General features: G+C 54.8%; 1 long non-coding RNA gene across 1 annotated transcript; it reads left to right on the plus strand.

Moving 5' to 3' along the window:
• Nucleotides 1–1,601: 1,601 nt before the first annotated feature.
• On the plus strand, nucleotides 1,602–8,416 carry LOC121103406. The gene is made up of 2 exons (XR_005835572.1): nucleotides 1,602–1,777; nucleotides 7,904–8,416. It is a non-coding gene; the product is annotated as an uncharacterized LOC121103406 (long non-coding RNA).
• Nucleotides 8,417–13,432: the final 5,016 nt, after the last annotated feature.

Below are 13,432 nucleotides of genomic sequence, written 5' to 3' on the forward strand. Positions count from 1 at the left end.
GTGGGGGGGGGGGGTGGGGGGGGGGGGGGGGGGGGGGGGTGCTTTGATGGGGAACAAGAGCTATGCACACCAGCACCTTCTCCACGGGGGTACCTAGCTCTTCCCACCGCCCCTGCCTCCTGTTTGCCTGAGAGTGAGCTCAGGGAGGCATCGGGGGTGGGGTGGCCTTGTGGGACCGCCCCCCCCACCTCCCACTTCCCTCACTCTGGGGGGGGTGGAGACACTTGTTTCTGAGCAGTGGGCCTTGCTTCTGTGTCCACACCCTCCGTGCAGTGCCCAGCGCACTGCGGGCGCTCAGGATATGGGTTGAGGGAGTGAACAATAGCGCCCTTACTCCAAGGGGCTGGGCTCCTCCAGAGAAGCCAGGCTCGGGGACGTCAGGTGACCCATCCCAGCCGGACACCTGGGGTCTGAGCCCGGCCAGCGCTGTCCAGTGGAAACAGGATGCTGGTTCCCATACAGGAAGCCCCATACAGGAGTCTAAAGGTTCTAGTAGCTACATTCTAAAACGTGAAAAGAAATGGGTGACATTAATTTTAGTTTCTATTTAACCTGATGTGGCTAAGATATTATTTCAACATGTCATCTCTACTTTAAATTTTGGAGAGATGGCACGAGGGAGAGCTGTGTGGTCAGGAACTTGTCCTGCATCTTGACAGCGTGGTGGCTGCACGTGTCCGCCCATGGGATGAAGGGACGGAGATCGTACACACGCATCACATGGTTCCTCGCTGTGACACTGCACCGTAATTATGGAAGGTGCCACCACGGGCAAAGCTGAGTGAACCTCTCTGTCCTTGCAACTTCCTGTGAACCTATGATTATTTCAAAATGAAACTTAATGAGATATTTTACAATTAAAATTTTTGTCTTTAAAAAAAAAAAACAAAACAACCAAAAACAACCCCAAGCCGGTCTCTGAACTCTGGTGTGTTTCCTGCTGCCCCGACACCTCATTGGGAGCAGCCGGGGTTCCCGTGCCCATGGCATTGGACGCCGCTGCTGCGAACTTTGCTTCCCGCGCTTGCACAGTGTCATGGGGGATGGGTTCTTGGAGGCTTGGTCTGTCCCTCCCACTCACTAGGTCTGGTAGGTAAGTTACTGTCACCCTCTGAGCCTCAGTTTGCCTTGTCTGCAGAGTGGGACGAATAGTGGTGCTTTTCCTGCTGGGTCGTTGAGATGCCGGGCGCTGGGCGCTTCCCACAGGCCTGGCCTATGATTCCCTGGTGGCCACCTTCCCTGTTATTTTCGTATTTGAGCTCCAAAACGGCAGCTTCCTCTGGTTCTGCTCCATTGAGAATACCCTACTGCCTCTCTCTGCTGGCCTTCCCCAAGCCCCGAGTTCCCCATGCATCTCTTTTTGTTTTAACTGCTGGGCAGGAAGTAGGATGACCCCTCTATGTAACTTTGACACCTAATTCCTGGTTGCCATAGATACACTGTCCCTTCCGGAAAGCTAGTGAGCATGCTGTGGGCCTCGAGGCCAGACCTTCTGCAAAAAATCCGTGCAAAGCCTATTTTGAAACTTTGGACTTCCTTTATGAGCCCCGTGGCGCTCCCAGCAGAGTGCGCTTTTCACCATATAAGGCAATCCCCCCGAGTGCCTGTGTGCAGGTGAGCGGCTGTGCCCCAGGCCTGGCTCAGCTCGGCTGCAAGGGCGCCTCCAACGGAGCGTGTGCACAGGGGATTTGAGCAACGAGGAGGTCTTGACACCTTTTATGGTTTTAGAGGAAGAAAAACCCGTGTACCGCAAAAGCAGAAACACGGCTTTGTCGTGGTAAGAACTGGTGGGTTGTCAGACCAGGATGTAACTAACATGGTAGAGTTCACAGACTACTGTGAAGGGGCCGCGTGTGGCCCCAGGTCCCCACGGCGTGGCGAGAGGCAGTCACGGGAATCAACTTCAGAATTTCAGCCAGGGGGGGTCTGGGTGGGGCATCCCCCATACCCCCACCCCAAGGCTCATCCACAGGGTCTTCTCCTGTTGTCCTAGAACCCGGTTCTGTCTTCGGAGGACTTGACCTCTTCTGCCTCCAATTCTTGTTGCCACCATCTGGGTGAAGGGGTACAGAGGGGCAGGCAGGTCTCTGGGAGCGAACTTGAGCTGGGGCCTGAAGGGTGAGGGAGTGGAGAAAGTGGGGGTGCTTCTATCTGGTGGAGTAGAAGGGCCCATGTCAAGGATCAGAGCTGGGGGGTTCGCGTGCGTGCAGGGAGAGATGGCCAAGCCCAGGGTGTGGGGAGTCGTGCGTCTGCTTGGGAGGGTGGAATTCACTGAAGGGTTTTTAAGCAGGTAAGGGGTGTGATCTGATTACAGGGTGGGAGCTCGCTGATCATTACAAGGAGGCTGGCAAGGATTGAGGGGGAGCAGCGGTCTCCCGAGCACCTTCTGCCGGCCAGGTGGCTGGGAGTGGGGGCACAGGTGTGGGGGTGCTGCTCACAGGGCAGGGTCGTGGCACCCCTTTGCCCTTCTCACACGGCTGTTCTCCGGCTGCCTTCTCCTTCCTATGACCCCTTTGAGGATACAGATGAAGGTGTACTTGGATAATTGGAGAGGCAGGAAGAGGCTAGAACCCCAAGTAATGGTCATATGCTCCAAGCCTTTGAAAACCACATGATTCAGAGAGCACAGTACAGAAAGAGGAAGGAGAAGGGGAGACTGTACGATGCAAAAACCAGATAGACATGACCTTGGCCAGGTGACCAAGGTCAGCACCACCTGTGATAAGTCACAGTGATGGCCTGTGACCTTGATACGATGGATGAGAAGGTTCTTTAAACCTGGAGGCTTCATTCCCCCAAACCCACAACCCTAGTCTAGTCATGAGAAAAACCTCAGACAAATCCCAACTGGGGGGGATCTTACGAAATACCTGGCCAGCACGCCTCGAACTGCCCAGGTCATAAAAACTGAGGAGAGTCTGCGAAACTGGAGGACTCACGTAACAAGGAATCAATATTGGTTCGTGAATGCTGACACATGTGCCGTACTAACGTAGGGTGTTAATCATAGGGCCATTGGGTGTAGGGCACACAGGAATCTTCTGTATTGTATTCTCAATAATCTTATAAATCTAGCCTTCATGCGAAATTTTTAACTTTTTAAAAGACTTTATGTGTAAGTAATCTCTACACCTGAAGTGGGGCTCAAATTTACAATCCTGAGGTCAAGGGTCACAAGCTCTACCAACTGAGCCAGCCAGGTGCCCCTAAGATTTTGTTTTTAAAACCAGGACTATAGCAAGGTATCTCGCCGTGATCACGGGCGCCACCTTGTGGGCACATGGCCACATTGGAAAATGGGAAGAGCCTGTTTCCCACCCTACAGTGGCTTCTAATCCAGGGGGCTGGGGGGTGGGGGCGGAGAAGGATGCAAAGCAAATACAGGACTCTTCCTCGGGGCTGACTCTGCACCTTGACCTTGGGCTAGAGACAGAGCTCCTCTATCCCACTGTCACTGGTCCAAGACTGCCTTTCAGGTGCAATCATGCCATCCCTTTTATTTCTGTGGCCCCTTGAACCTGTTCCATGGTAATGGGGGGAGAGAGCCACCTTCTTGATCCTGGAAGAAAAGTCCAGAACTTTCCCATGATTTTTTTTCTGTCCATTCTTGGGAAATTAGGTCCCGGGTCACTTGAGATTGCAAGAGGTCTCAATTTATTAATTAAAAATGTCCAGTCTTGGCTAATAAAGCTTGAATCTTGATTTAATATTAAAACTTCTCCTCTCCCTTTTGGAGTCTGCCCTGGACATCAGGGGAGTGTGCTGTTTCTCCCTGCTCCCTTCTTCCCTTACAGCTGCTGTTTTTTAAATATTTGTGAAAGAGAGAACAAGGGGGGGGGGTGAGAGGCTGAGGGAGAGGAAGCAGACTCCCTGCTGAGCAGGGAGCTGATGGATTGGGGGGGTGGGGCTTGATCCCAGGAGCCTGGGATCATGACCTGAGCCGAAGGTAGACACCCAACCGACTGAGCCACCCAGGCACCCCACAGTGGCTATTTTTGCCTAAGGTTGCCAGATAGAACCAGGCTGCCCAGTAACTTTTGTGTTTCAGATGAACAATGATTAACTACTTTTCAGTGTAAGGATGTCCCATGCAACATTTGGGACTATACTAAAAAATTGTTTATCTGAAATTCACATTTAACTGGGGGTGGGGTGCCTGGGTGGTTAAGCATCTGCCTTGGACTCAGGTCACAATCTGCAGGTCCTGGGATTCAGCCCCAGGTTGTCTGGCTCCTAGCTCAGTGGGCAGTCTGCTTCTCCCTCTTTCTCTGCCTCTCCCCCTGCTTGTACTCTGTCTCTCAAATGAATACATAAAAAATCGTAAAAAAAAAATTTTAAACTGGTTGTCTTGCATCTATATTTGCTACATCTGGCAAGCCTGTCTCTGACCCCTGCCTGCTTGCAGCTGAGGGAGGGAGGAGAGATGGCAGGCAGAAAGTCTTTCCTTGATGAGCAGTGGTGTGTTAGTTTCCCATTGCTGCTGTAACACACTACCACGTGTTTAGTGGCTTAAGACAGTATTAACTTATTCTCTTACAGTTCAGGGGGTTGCACGTCTGAAATCAAGGTGTCAGCAGGGCTGAGTTCTTGCTGGAGGTTCTAGAGGAGAATTTCTCCCCTGCCTTTTCCACCTTCTAGGAATCCTTCCTCCATCTTCAAGCCAGTAGCACAGCATCCTCCTTCCCTCCTCCCCCTCTATCTTCTCATCTCCTCCTTTGCCTCTGACCCTCCTGCCTGCCTCTCAGAAGGACCTGTGATGACATCGGACCCACCTGGATCATCAGGATTAGCTCCCCATTTCAAAGATGCTTAACTTAATCACATCTGCCAAGTCCCTTTTGCCACGTAAGGTCACAGGTTCTGAAGATCAGAAGGTGGGTGCCTCCCACTGTGGCACGCTGGCTCTGGGCCAACCGGGGCCTGGCCCGGGTTCACAGTGCATGTTGATCTCATGGTCACTTCCGTCCATCCTTGGGAGCCTTCCTTGCCCACTGCAACTCCCCGGACCCGGCAGCGTCCGTCCTTGGCTGGTGGCTCGTCCTTTGCCCAGGGCTAGCTGATGCCTCTGCAGCCGGTCAGCACTGTGCCCTGGGGATGGTCTTTTTCACAGTGACTCCAGGCGGTCATGCCCACCTTGCCTTCTGAATCCTGTCCTAGATGCCGCCCCCTAATGAAAAGCTGGGTGGCAGGGTGGTCACTATCAGGAGCTGACCCTTCTCTGCTGCCCCTGCACCTCTGGTAATGGTTGTGTGATGTGGACGTTGGCTGGAGCTCTTGGAGAGGCCACCACCCCCACTGGCCCTGACGTGAGAGGCTGGTTCCCCACTTACTCCTGGGGAAATGGCCTCAGCACCCCCAACCAGATCTCCTCTCTTCTCCAAGGCCTTAAAGACCCTCCTTTTGGGAGGGATTAACACTCCCTGAAGGGGAGATAGGAGCTCATGGGAGGGACGGTGGCGCAAAGGCACGGAGCAGCGGAAGAATAGGCTGGTGGGGTGGGGGGACATGGTCAGTAGGTAGAAGATCCCGAGAGAAAGCTGAAACATGGACGAACTGATGGGATGTTGGGGGTCCTAGCCATGCAGGCCAACCTGATTGGATGCATGAGCTGTGCTTGCTGGGTCCATGATGGGCTATGGTTCGGGAGAGGAGGTGGTCACCTTGGGAGGGGACTCCCCAGACCAAGGGCATTCTCAGCAACCATCAAACAGGGGCCCTCTGGTCAGAAGGGCCGATGCCATCCTCGCAACTCATCGCTGTTGTTGTTGACCTTGATCACGTGGCTGAGGTCACTGTTGTCAGGTTTGTCCATTGTGGGTTAACCCCTCTCCTGTTTCCATCCTGTCCCCGTTGGGAGGAAGCCCTTGTGCACAGCCTGCCTAAGGACTGGGGGGTTAGGCTCCACCTTCTTGACTTGGGAGCATCTATGTAAATTATTGGGATTTTTGGTTTTTTTTGAAGGGAAGATTTGCCTCTTCTACATTTATTATTTAGCCAATCATGTGTATGTCATAACATATATATATTATTAACTTTGCAAATTTCTTCATGACCTATAGCTCCACAGATAGGGAAAGAGGGATCCAAACTTCATTAGGTATACATTCTAGAAACTGAAAAACTGTTCATGCCTTTGAGTGTTTGGGATTCATTCCAAAGGCTTTTAGGCCGCTCTGTCATTGAGAATTGTTAATCACAAAAACTCCAAGTGGTCATGCAGAATGAGCTCATCCAAGTTGCCCAAGGTCCGTTGCTTGGTCTTTGAGGTCACTGTTTCCAACGTTTACTTCAAATCCACTCTTTTAACAAAAAATGTACCCTAGGAGGGGCTGGAGAACCAAGCCACACCCGAAGTGAGTTTGAAAATTCTGGATACTTCAAACTTGCTCTTGAGACCAAGGCATGCAGTGGAGTCCCCGCGTGCTGGGGGCCAGAACTGTGACTGGGAGTTCTCTCCTAAAAACCCCAGTTTTTAAAGGGTATGTAACACAAATGTGCAAATTTGAAGCTTCTATAAATATTATTAAAACACAACAGGAACTGTACTAACTTGTAAGCCAAATCTGGCTGGCTGCCTGTTTAATACAGCCAGTGAGTGACAAATAATTTTCACATTTTAAATGGTTGGGAAAGATCAACAGAAGAATATTTCGCGATGTGTGAAAATTACATGAAATTCACATTGCAGTGTCCTTCCTGAAAGTCCTGTGGGACATGGCCACGTTCGGCTGTGTATCGTCCACGGCTGTTTTTGTGCAAGGACAGCAGAATCCTGTAGTTGTGACGGAGGCTGAATGGCTTGAAAAATCTAAAGTATTTACTCTCTGGCCTTTCACAGAATAAGCCGGCCAACCCCTTGTTTAGTGCTTAGACCCGTAAAAGCCTTTTTCGTGGAGGACAATTATATCACTGATGTGGCTTAGCCTCGCCGGCTCGTGGTGAGGGAGAGCAGGCGGACTGTGTGGACTGGGCAGCCACTGTGGATGCCATGGAGCGATTTCCCGCTGGCCAGGGCCCAGCCGGGGGGGAGGGGGAGGAGGTGCCGTCCCAGGTGCAGACAATGGGCACAGGAATGTCCCTGGCTTTAGAGATCAGAACACTACCAAAGCAACTACTTTGGTCTCTGAGTCAACATGGGTGCATAAGTACAGGGGGACCCAATCCTTCCACCACCTTGGCTGCAGGTGGCAGGAAGCTAACTTGAATGAGCTGGAGAGCTGGGATTGTCCCCTGGTGTTGCTGGTCTGCAGGGCATGGGACTGGCTGGGCTTTGGGACACTTGGCTCTCGTGGATCTGCTTCTCCTGGCACGTAGGCCTTGGTGCTCAGACCAATTTTGTCGTGAGGAACCATGCCTTGCAGGCTGTTATCAGCTAGGTGCAGTCCTGAGGCAGGGACCATGGAAGGAGGGAACTCCCATGTCCAGGTTCAGAGTTGGAAAATGGCCAGAAAGCATCTGATGGGCAGGGAGGGTGGAGACAAGGGTGGGCCGAAAGAGCTTGGAAAGGGGCACCTGGGTGGCTCAGTCTGTTAAGCATCTGCCCTGGGCTCAGGTCATGATCCCAAGGTCCTGGGATCAAGCCCCATATCGGCTTTCCTGCTTCTCCCCCTGCCTGCCTCTCCCCCTGCTTATGCTCTGTCAAATAAATAAAAGCTTAATAAAAAAAAGAGCTTGGAAAGGCCGTAAATCTTTGACACAAGAAAGGAAAATGTTCAGATGGCCTTTGAGTTCTTTTTAAGCCTAGACCTCCCTGTATATTTCTTTCTCTCCCACCTGTTTCCCCGATAGCCTCTCAATGTGCTTGTTTTTTCCCCTTGATCCGTCCCAAACCTCTCTTCTACGGCTCTGCCCATTCCCCCAAGCCAGCCCCTCCCTTCAATGTAATCCTCATCCCCCACCTCAGGTGCCATCAGCAAGTGCAGATGATGAAACATGCGATGCCGAGAGCCCGTCGCTGTTCCGTGCGCATCTATGAACTGGAGGGACAAGCACGGCCCTTGCCCTTCTGGACCCTAAGCTCCACCAGCCTGAGAACCCCAGGATCAACCCCGGAGTCTGGCAAAGCAGGTTCCTTTACCCACTGCACCAGGAACCCCGGGCAGCTTACCTGACAAAGGTAAAGAGCGAGCTTTCATCGGATTTCGTGGAAAGTGGAGTTTGGGTGAAGACTGAAAGAAGCAGTGTTTCCACAGACTTGATGCAAAGCAGGGCCGAGTGGGAAGGGACCAGCGCCAGGTCAGGCCTGCAAAGTGCACCGGCTCCCGTTCCCTTGGGAACCACAAAGCTATTCTGCAGCTCTGCACCTGGGTTGGAGATCCAGGCTCTTCTCTGGCAAAGTTGGCTTACATTCTCCAGGCCGGAGCGGGAAGTTTCATTCTCAATGATGGAATGTCAAACAGCAGAGTTGTTGCTAATCTACGATTTTGGAGTTTAAAGTTCTTTTTGAGGAAAATTTTCATTACTTGGGGTGCCTGGGTGGCTCAGTCGGTTAGGCAGTTAAGCACCTGCGTTAGGCTCAAGTTGGGATCCTGGGGTCCTGGGATCCACCCCTTGTGGGGCTCCCCCGTCAGCGGGAGGCCTGCTGCTTCCTCTGCCTGCGGCTCCCCCTGCTTGTGCTCTCTCTGTCAAGTAAATAAAATCTTTTAAAAAAAATTACTCAAAGGGATCATTACAGTACTTTACAGGTGCAGTCACGTGCCCCTGAGAAATAACATTCCTTGTGAACTTGAGGAACAGTAAAAACCATCAGCTGGCTTTCTCTGTTATTGGGGCCTGATGAATAGCCCAGCTGATCCTGGAATACTAGCTCTTAGTCTGGCAGAAGAGGTATTTGGGCATTAAGTGCTCCATTGGCTCCAGTCCGGGGATGGGCTGGAGGAGGCAAAGAGGCCAGGAAGGAGGCTGTTACTGCAGTCTGGCCTGGAGAGGGGCCTCCTGGGGACTTGGAAGGAAAGGGGTGGATGCAGGAGTTATCTTGAAAGTAAAACAGAACTTGGGGAAGAGGGAAGAGGCATGGCAGGTGCTGACATGCACTAAGGAAGGAAGTAAAGAGGAGCAGTTTGGGAGGGAACAGGCTGAGTTTGTTTTCAGCTGGGCTGAATTTCAGGTGCAGACTTGGGGAGATGACTGATAAGCAAACATGTGGGGTCAAAGGGCAGGCTTGGGGGTCAGCACAGCAGACAGGTGCAATAGAAGGAGGGTGGGGGGGAAGAGCAGGGGAGGAACTCAGCAGAGCAGAAGCCAGCAGAGCCTGGGTGGAAATTACCTGCGAGGGAGGAAGAGAGAAGCCAGGGACCATTGACCTGGATGCCCAGAAAGGAGGGATAATAAGGAGGATACCCACGTAAGGGCTCAAAGTGCCTGCTGGATTTAGGGACAGGCTCCTGGGGCCAGGCTTCAGGGTTTGAGGAATGAAGGGAAGGTGAGTAGTGGGAATGAAGGGGATGGGGGTCAGGGAGAGTCTGTTTATCAAGGCTGGAACAGCCGTGGGCACGTTTTTTTCCTTCCTTCCTTCCTTCCTTCCTTCGTTCCTTCGTTCCTTCCTAGAGCAAGCTGGGGCACCAGCAGAGGGAGTGAGAAGCAGACTCCCCACTGAGCGCGGAGCCTGACAAGGGGCTCAGTTCCACAATCCCGAGATCACAACCTGAGCTGAAACGCAGGGTGGGACGCTTAACCGACTAGGCCAACCGGACGCCCGTGGGCACGTTCAAATGCAGCTGGGAAGGAGGAGTTCGAGAATGCGGGCCGGAGGACCTGGTTACCTGGAGGAGGTAAGGGCGGGGGGCGGGGTTCAGGAGCACAAGCTCCAGGTTAGGAGGCTGCACTTTCTCCACCTGGGAGGGGCTCCTGGCCAAAACCAGAGGTGGCGGGGCGAGCGAGGGGTGTCTCTAGAGAGCTGCCTGGGTCCGGATCCGCAGAAGCGTCCCGCTGCGGGTTACCCGCCTCTTCCTTCACTGTCCCCACTGGACCCACTCTTCTCTCTCCCGGCTGTTCCCACAGCCCAGCTGCTCCTCTCGACCCCAGCGCGGGCTCCTGCTCCCTCCCCAGGTGCTCCACGCTTGGCCCAGCCCTGTACCGGCAGCTTCTCTCCCAGCCCGGTTTCCAGCTCCTCCCCAGCCTCTCCCGCGGGAACGCCCCGGCACCTAGGCCCTCCTTCCGGCCTGCTGGCCCCGCCCCGGCCCCGCCCCCCGTCCGCGAGGGCCCACGCCCCATGAGGAGCATGGCCATTGGCTGACTCCTTTCTGAGGCTAGGCCCCCCTCAGCTTTCACGTCTACTATTGGGGCAGATAGCTGCCCGTCAGCGGCGTCGCCTGGCAACTGGGGCGGGCTGTTCCAAGAGAAAATCCATGCGGGGGATCCGACTGGCAGGTTCCGGTGGGTGCTGGGTCAGTGGGCTGCGGTGAGCTGAGCGGGGACGCTGGCCCGGTGGCCGGGAGGGAGCGCCTATCCGGGGAGGGGTTGAGGGTGATGGCGCCGGACCCGGGAGAGAACGGTGCCTGGAGTGGGGCTGGGCTTTGCCCCTCTCTGGCCACCCGCTCCGCTGGGCTCCAGGGTGGAAGAGGTGGAGGGCCCTCGGGGGACAGCTGCGAGGGAGGGAGGGTCTCCCCACGTGGTCAGTCGGAGCACAAAATCACCCCAAATTTTCTTTTCTTGTCAAGATCAAAGGGTCCCCAGGGTTGCGGCCCGCTTGTGGGAGGGGCGGTGAGAGAGGCGGCATAGACGCGGGAAGAACTGGGGAGCATCTGTGGGAGGAGGCGTCGGGGGGCTTATACTGGACTGTGGGTGGGGTTGGGGGTGTTGTATTGACCACACTTTACTAGCTTTGTCCCAGGAGAGTAGAGCTGGTGGCTAAACCTAGCACAGAGGGGAGAAAAACAAAAACCATTCCCAGCAGATGAGTCATCGGGGCTCCCTGGAGGAAGGGAAGCCAGCCTGGGGCAGGAGCAGGACAGGTCCGGTGCCTTTGGCCAGCAGGGACTCTGCACAGCCTGAAGGCTGGCGCAGGCCCGAGCTGACCCTTTGCAGAAGGGCTGCTGGTGCTGGGGTGTAGACAGGGCTTGAAATCCGGATGTCCAGATGAGGAGGTTGGACTCGGAGCAGAAGAGCGGCACTGAGGGCCAGGCGACTGCTGTCAGGACAGTGGCCCCTGGGAGGTCACAGTTGGATGTCAGCAGGCTAGAGGGGAGAGCACCCCGAGGACAGGAGCCAGATGGGGAGGCTCTGAGGACGACGGGGCTATCCTAGGACGCCAGCCGGGATTGCAGCTCCATTCTGCAGGGAAGCTGCTGGCTCTCCCCCAGCACTGAGGGGGTTCCTTGCTCCCAAGCTGGGCTGCTTCCCTTTTTCCTGGGCAGGGATTCAAACTTGCCTTGCTTGAGCCCATCTGTCTCTGTTTTTGGACCCCAGAAAGCAGAATTAAATCCCCTGCGTTAACCTGATTTAATTTTTTCTACCTCATTATGGGGCTGGTGGTACTTCCGTCATGGTACTCAAGTTGGAAAAGGCTTCGTAACTTGCCCGTAGTCCTCAAACCAACCAGTGTCAGAACTTGACCTCAGGTCTGCCCATCTTTGCTTCCACGGTAACGGCAGAGCCCAGGGCCCAGGCAAGCCCTGAGGATCATCTGTGTACTTCAGCGCCCGCCCTTGAGCTCAGCCCCACTGCCGTGCATCCTGGAAAACCAGTTTGTCACCTTCAGCCCTACTAACATCTGGGGCCAGGTCATTTGTTGGGGGGGGGCTGTCCTGTGCAGTGTAGGAGACTTAGCACCCCACTTTCAACCCGCTAGACGCCAGCATCACAACCAAGCCTCACTGCCACATGTTGAACGACTCGCAGTTGAGAACCACTGATGTAAGGAGGCTTAAAGTAACATCGAGGTACTTCCTCTTGAAAGAGAACTTGGTACACGTAACCCTACAGAAAGCTCAGGCCTGCGCGGGGTCGTTTGCGCACCACTTGCCAGGAAAACCGGCTGTCCTACGTAGGGAGGCACACCTGGAATGGTGCCAGGAGAAAACCATTGCCAGGGACAGAAAGAAAGTTCAGGAAGTTGTATTTGGGGAAACACAGGTGTGCATTGAAGGCCTTCATTTCTTCCCCAGAGTTGACTGGAGAGACTTTGGGCAGGATCAGTGACCGAGGCGGTGATGGCGCGGCACGGGGTGGGGGGGTGCGGGGGAAGGGGGCATGACACCTGCTGCCCTTGCTGTTTCTTTATCCTGCTCCGAGGGGGTTCTTTCAGAGGAGGTGGGGCTGTGCTGGAAACTGTTGGCAGTTGTGGCCCCTCACCAGTACTCTGGGGACTCCAAGAACAGTGGTACAGGGGGCAGGGCCCCATTCTCAGAGGCTGCCATCCTCCCTGACCTTCTGACTCCAGGTCTGTAGCTCACCCTTCCCCCTCCTGGGTTGCCAGTGTGCCCCATTGCCCGGGCCTTTCCCGGTGTCTTCTCCAGGTGCTGCCCTGTTACCTCCCGCTGATGGTCCGCATCTCCCCTGTCCTCCGTGTGGGCGGGCCCTATTCCCCCCTTATGGTGATTGGCCCCCAGGAGGGCTGGCCGGTCTGCTCCATATTGCTCTGTTGTCAGACAACACAGGAGGAACCTGTTCTAGCGGGTCACGTGAGGGGAGCTCTCTCTGTAGTGCCTCTGGTTCCCCTCCCCACCCCAGACCTCCCCTCAGTGATTGTGGTGTGCACCCCGGCCCCTTCGTGCACACTGTCCCCACTGCGCAGGTGAGCTACCTGTGAGCGCCTGAAGACCAGGCCGGAATGTGCCCCTCGGGACATTTGCAACTCTTGACTCCTGTGTTCTCACTTCAATCCCCACTGATCCTGGCTGCGCTTGTCTGTCTCTCCCCGTTGAATGGAACATTCCTGCAGGCTGGCGCCTGCCTGAGGCTCCTCTGTGTCTGCCTGCTCTCTGGGACGGGGCCTGGCTCTGGGGACACTGAGTCACTGATTGAAAGAATAGATGCAGAAGGGCCCACATGCTGGAGGAGGCACGACCTGTGGCCCGTTAGTGTCCCAGCCCCATGTGCACTGTTCCCTCCTCTGGGACATGGAAACTTCTGAGGAGTGGCATTTAAACGTTGGTGGCCGTTTAGCTCCATGTGTCCCCCTTAAAGAGGCCGGCCTCCCCCTGGTGGAGTGATTCGTTGGTTTTGAGCAGGGAGGAAGCTATCTTGGGATTTGGGGATTGGGAGGCAAGGCAGTCAGATGGCACCAGGAAAAGAGACGCCAGAGGCAGCATCGGCTGGACCTCCCATCCATGCTGCTGGCTCTCCCTGGTGTCTTCCGGGCCTGTTTTCTTCTCATGGGGGGATGGTTTGGTGAATGGAAGAGCATAGGTGGAGTGCCTGCTGTGGCTCGGGCCTGGTGGGGCTGTGGGATGCAGACGTGAGGGCATCCTGGAGCCCGTCCCCGGGTAGGGGA

Source organism: Ursus maritimus, unplaced genomic scaffold (genome assembly GCF_017311325.1).
Source record: "Ursus maritimus isolate PB19 unplaced genomic scaffold, ASM1731132v1 scaffold_19, whole genome shotgun sequence".
NCBI lineage: Eukaryota > Metazoa > Chordata > Mammalia > Carnivora > Ursidae > Ursus > Ursus maritimus.